The sequence below is a fragment of the Chenopodium quinoa genome, unplaced genomic scaffold, assembly GCF_001683475.1.
Source record: "Chenopodium quinoa cultivar QQ74 unplaced genomic scaffold, ASM168347v1, whole genome shotgun sequence".
NCBI classification, from domain to species: domain Eukaryota; kingdom Viridiplantae; phylum Streptophyta; class Magnoliopsida; order Caryophyllales; family Amaranthaceae; genus Chenopodium; species Chenopodium quinoa.
In genome coordinates, this window is record NW_018743444.1 from 1,509,260 (window position 1) to 1,514,822 (window position 5,563).

General features: G+C 32.4%; 1 long non-coding RNA gene across 1 annotated transcript; it reads right to left on the reverse strand.

The window, feature by feature from the left end:
* LOC110739183 lies at positions 1-3,025 on the reverse strand. Its single transcript, XR_002514743.1, has 3 exons — positions 2,840-3,025; positions 653-745; positions 1-176 (listed from the first exon to the last, which is right to left on the reverse strand). It is a non-coding gene; the product is annotated as an uncharacterized LOC110739183 (long non-coding RNA).
* Between the last annotated feature and the right edge of the window lie 2,538 nt (positions 3,026-5,563).

Sequence of the window (5,563 nt, forward strand, 5' to 3'; positions counted from 1 at the left end):
AACATTTTTTTGTGGTAAAAGTCAAAAAATCCTTAACTAAATAGTACTTTTATTACTAAAAGAATGAAAAAGCAAGAATTAGACGCTTACCTTCATTCTTATGTACGTGTAGTAATTGTGGCTTACTCATTTTGAAAGCATTTGCTTTGAGGTGTAACCTATATACTTTGTAAGGTCTAAAAAAATCATAAAAAGCATCAGATTAAACGAATGAAAATAACTTTTAATTACATGTATATGAGTACGTAGTCTATTTAACTAGGAATGTTGAGTACTATAGTAATTATTTGAATATATAGATTATTGGTCAATATGCCACAAGGCCTACTTCTTAGTAACTCATGGAAAGAAGATGAAAACTATCCAACTGTTAAGTAGGGTCTTATTGTCAAGTTATGTCATATCCATAGTTATGAGAGGTAGGGACAATGTGACTACTAATTCCGAATTCCGAACAGAGGGATTATATCATGAGCTATAAGAATCAAATAGTTGACATGAGTTAAAAAATAGTCACTTTTAAAAAATAGTCACTTAGTTATAAAGAGATGAGTTAAATCCTTCCCTTATTTATTAATCTCCTTTACACCCTTTCTAAAGAAAATAACTACTTTGTCTAACAAAGAGATTAGTTTAAAACAAAAGATGTTACCTTGCGGATACGTTCATAATCATAGAGTCGTGCATAGGCACTTGCTCCAGCAACAATCAATTTGGGTCTGAATAATGTGTAACTTTTCTCTATCTGCAATGGAGTTCCTAATCAAATGAGCTTAATAACAGCCATATTAATTAATTAAGCTGCATGCTTTTAGATTAAGGTATTAGTTGGTAAAAATAAGTAATTAACACAACAGGTCAACAACAAATAATTGCTTGAATCAAGCTTATACAAGTCAAAGGTGCAAATATAATAAATTACAAATTTACTTGTCTTAACAGAAATGTCAATTGAAAGCAACAAAAACTATGCATTTCTTTAATGCTTAGTAGTTTAGATTGAGCATCCACTCATCCAAAGGATGAACTTTCTAAAACCATATATTACATTGAAATTGAATGAGCAAGTTGACTTTTTATTTAAAAAAAAAAATAACCATAGAAGGTCAAATAGGGGTATTCGGTTCTCAGTTCTAGAAAATAGGTGCATGGTTGCTCAATTTGAAGCTACTTTTGAAAAAAAAGCTAATTATGCTTAAAAGAAAGGGAAAAAATCCTAATTTTGGTAAGAAACCTTAGATATATATATTATTTTTTTCAATATATATAAACAGTGCTTTCATCCAATCAGTACGCCATTGTCTCAAAAAATATAGACACGGCAGATATCTTCTTGGTGTCTGTTTGCAACATAATAATAGAAGTTACAAGCTTAATTACCAAAAAATTGCTTAGCAAATAATTAATTAACTGACAGGATGCATGCCACAAAGTGTTCACACATGTCATTTAACACAACATTCCAATATTAAAAAATTATAAAATTGGCAGAATTTACCACTGATCAAATTAAATGACAACTATTTATGTCCTTCTAATTTTTATTTTCTTTTTAACACAAGGCTTAGATATTATAAAAATTGTGTATGCACTTGTATTAGTATCACTTGGGGATTAAAATCGAGCTAACTCAAAGCTTCAATCTAATTGTCAAAAAGAAAATAATTGTCAATCATATTGTAATTTTCTTTTTAACACAAGGCTTAGATATCTAAGAAGTTAGCTCGATTAGATCAAATAGCTAACTCAAAGCTTATTCAATCTAATTGTCAATTATTAATATTTTTCTATTCTTGTTTTAATTGTAGAAAATGTTTTTTTTTTCAATAACAATGCTTTAATAAAAGAAATTAGAGCATGTTCTTTTCCCCAATTGCTAACTTATCTGAATTACTAGGATGTAGATGAGCTTTTCTAAGCTTATAAGAACTATTGAAGTCATGATTTGAACTTGGGAAATCCTTAGCTAATAGGAACTTAATCAACTTATCTAAACATATGTATACTTATTTTTCTTGAAACTTAATATTTGAGATGAAAAGGAATTGCCTAAAACACTCAAAAAAAATTTAAACTTGTGTATCAGTTAGCAGGTTGATCCTTACATCTAATATCCTGATTCACAAGTTATGAAATAAATCAGTAAAACCAATCAATACCCCCCCCCCCCCAAAAAAAAAAAAAAAAAAAAAAAAGGCAACGCCGTACAACAATCATATATTAGAAGAATAGCCTATGTCGTAGATAGGTATACGCAATGTTCTACGCAAAAAGATATTAACTATCTAATAATCAACAATGCCATGAAACAAGACCTGGTATCCATGTGAAAGATGTCCACTATGGAAGATCAAGAGCCATGATTCTATCGTGAGGCTTCAAAAGAGCAATATAAATTAACATATCCATACATGTAAAAAAGCTTCCATGGGTATAGTAATAAGCAAAACCCAGATAATTTGACTCAGAAATCAATAAATTACTCTTAATTACAAAGTACTATCAATTGATAGTAAAAATGCCATCAGAAGAAACCCCATTTTCACACTATCGGCAGTAAAACCACCAATTGTTATTTATTTTATAATTAATTTCAATTATTATTGTTTATAATAATCTTGTAATTTGAAAAAAAAAAAAAAAAAAAAAAAAGAACAATCAAAGTGTTGGCAACAACAAATCCATCGAAAATCAGTACATACTTCTGCTAATCCAAAAACCTAATTCAAATAATCCACAAAACTCAATTATACTGCATACCCATCAAAACCCCCAATAATAAGCAAGAAACCATTGTTATATAATATATAATAGAACCCTAATTTGAAAAATTACATACCTTAAAACCTTGATATGGAACCACTAAAGCTGAACCCATATTCAAAAATTTCAAACGGAATGGAGTGAGTTGGAGGGATGGAGAAACTGTAAGAGGAAGGAGCACGGAGGAGTTTTTCACAAGAAAGCTAAGCGTGAGGACTATGATCTAAAGTGAAAACCAAAGGAAAAAAAGTTTTAAGTCTTTTGTTTGTATTTCAATGAGAAATTGATTCCTTACTTTAAAAAAAATTAAAAATAAATTATTTTCTTAATATTTGTAACTGACGTTTGTAAGCTAGTTACAAAGTATTTAGTCAAAGTTTCTTTGACTTAATACTTGTAACTGGCGTTCGTAAGCTAGTTACAAACTTTTTAGTTAAAGTTTTTTTTAACTTAATATTTGTAACTGACATTTATCTAGTAAATTACTAATAAAACTTCAAACAATGATAAAGCACATATTAGTAACTGACATTTACTACGCCGGTTACTAATGTCATGAAATTTGTAACTGACATTATCTTAGTCGGTTACTATTGATGCTTTCGTAACTAGCATAACATACGTCAGTTACTAATTCGGCGTTACAAATAGCATTTTTTCTACTAGTGGCTATTGGTAGGTCTAAGAATGTTGTTTTCCAATTTATTCAAGATCGGGTATGGAAAAACATTAAGGGGTGGAAAGAAAGATACTTGTCAAAGGCTGGCAAAGAGGTGTTTTAAAAATAGTAGTGCAAGAAATCCCGTCTTACGCAATGCAATGTTCTAAGCTCCCGGAAAGTGTGATCAATAATATGAACTCTCTTTGTAGGAATTTCTAGTGGGGTCAAAAGAACAATGAAAGGAAACTCGCTTTGATCATTTGGAGTAATCTGAATATAAACCAAAAGATAGGGGAGGTGTCAGTATGCGTGCCTTAGGATCTTTCGAGTTAGCTTTACTTGCTAAGCAATTCTGGAGAATTCTTGCTTATCCTAATTCTCTTGTTGCAAAGGTTCTCAAGGAAAATATTTCTTGAGAACTGATATTTAGAGTTCCAAGGTGCCTCCTAACGCGAGTTACACATGGAGATCGATTATGTCTACAAAAAAGTTGGTTCAATGGGGTTCCATAAGGTATTGAGGAAGTGGGAAACAAATTAGTTTCTGGTGGGATTCTTGGATTAATAATCTTCCCGATGGGAAGCTTTTTTATGATCCACCTAATGATGCACCCTCAAAGACCTGCCTCTTCCACTGGTTAGATCATGAGGAGGGCAAATAGAACATCGATGCTCTTAACACTCACTGACTGAACTAGAAGTTTATGTTATATACAAGTTAAAAGTCTCTGAGAGTGAACAAGAGGACCTGCTAGCTTGGTAGTATACAAAAAATGGGAAATTTTTTGTTAAGAGTGCGTACCACTATGAACTTCAAAGAAGAAACACTGATCTTGAACTCCCAAACTTAGATGGGATGAAAATTTTTTGGAGGAAAATCTAGAAAGCAAATGTGCCACTAAAAATTAAAAACTTGGTGTTGAGAGCAGCTCGAAACGACATCCCAACTAGGGACATTTTAAAAAATCGTGATGTGAGGATAACTTGTGTCCTATATGTAGGGAGCATACTGAGACTATTAGTCATATAGCATTATTCTGTAAAGATACTAGGTTGCTTTGGCGCTTGTCTCCTCTCAGATTAAACATGTCGGAGGAGCACACAACTCTTCGAGACTGGTGTGAAAAGTTCATCAATACCTGTGGTGGTGAGCGCCCATGGGAGTTAGCAATGATGTTAATTGGAAAAATTGGATACAACATAACCTGTGGGTCTTTGAGAAAAAACAAGGAGACCCTATTAGATCCTGTGAACGTGGCATGAGTCTTTTGGGTGAATATGAAGTAGCACCGCAGCGTGAAACTCCATAGCAACAAGCTTTTTATGGTGCAACCTTGCAGCTATGGTCTCCCCCTCCTTTGGGTGTGAATAAACTAAACATGGATGCGTCCGTTAGGAACAAAAAGGTGGGTCTAGGTATGGTAGTGAGAGATTGATATGGAGATGTACTCATGGCTGTAGGAAGGTCTTTGAATAGATCTCTAGAGCCAAAGTATGCAGAAGCTATGGCAATCTTGTTTTGTCCCATGTATGCCTTTGATGCAGGGCTTCGCTCTCTGATAGTGGAGTCTGACTGTTCACACTTAATTGCTATGATCAAGGAAAAAGCTAAAGAAAATTCCCTTGCTCAAGTGGTAGTTAATGATATTTAAAGCTTAGTAGAATTTTAATTCTTTTAGTTTTATTTTTGCTAATAGAATTTGCAATAAAGTGGCACATGCTATGACCAAATCAGCCCTTTCTTTTGTCAAGGACTTGGTTTGGTTGGAAGATTACCCTTATGATGTAATTGGGCCTGTTTTAGCAGACAAAACATCAATATAATCTACTCCTGTTGTGGTTGTCAAAAAAAAGTAAGACTTAGGAAAACGAAGGTATTGTATAATTACAAACACGAACATCGACAGCAGTAAAAGTAAAGTGTTGCAATTAAAAGTGAATGAAGTAATTACACAGTTATTTTTTGTAGGAAATTTTGAATTTTGCTACCTCTGAAATACATACATTTCACTTTTACTACCTGAGAAAATTTTTATTTTATTTTACTACCACACAAATGCCACTTTGTTAAAAATTGCTACCACTTAACGGAATCCGTTAAGGGTTTTGTTATGTTTTTTCTTTTCTTTTTTTTTAATAA